Here is a 461-nt window from a genome sequence, read left to right as displayed (position 1 = left end):
ACAGAACGGAGAGAGGGGAAGTCCTTGCCAAGAATTCTGACATTACAAAGGCTAAGAGGAAATAGGAAGCATGAGAAGTATTTTGGGAAATTTAAAAACTCCAGAGTGCAAGAGCCATTTAGTGCCCCGAGAAAATAAAGATAATTCTGCAGTTTTTGGAACAGTAGAAATCCGGTCTATATTACCTTTGTTTTTTTTCCCCTTTTCTCCACCCCAGCTGTGGTCTTCCAGTGTATTCATATTCATTAGGTAGCTCAATATAAAAGCAGTTGGAATTGTAGGAATTGTGAGTCCTTTGGTTTTACTTTGTTTGGGTTTTCTGACTATTTTCAGAGCCTCTACATGCTGAGAAGAACACTGAGTTTTACACCCGTAGTTTAGACGAATTCTCTTTTGTAATTTACTCTCAGAGTGGCAAGTGTTTCCTCTGAATATTCTGAGGGTTGTATGATTATTGTTTT

The sequence above is a fragment of the Mastomys coucha genome, unplaced genomic scaffold, assembly GCF_008632895.1.
Source record: "Mastomys coucha isolate ucsf_1 unplaced genomic scaffold, UCSF_Mcou_1 pScaffold16, whole genome shotgun sequence".
NCBI classification, from domain to species: domain Eukaryota; kingdom Metazoa; phylum Chordata; class Mammalia; order Rodentia; family Muridae; genus Mastomys; species Mastomys coucha.
Note: the sequence above shows the minus strand (reverse complement) of the source record.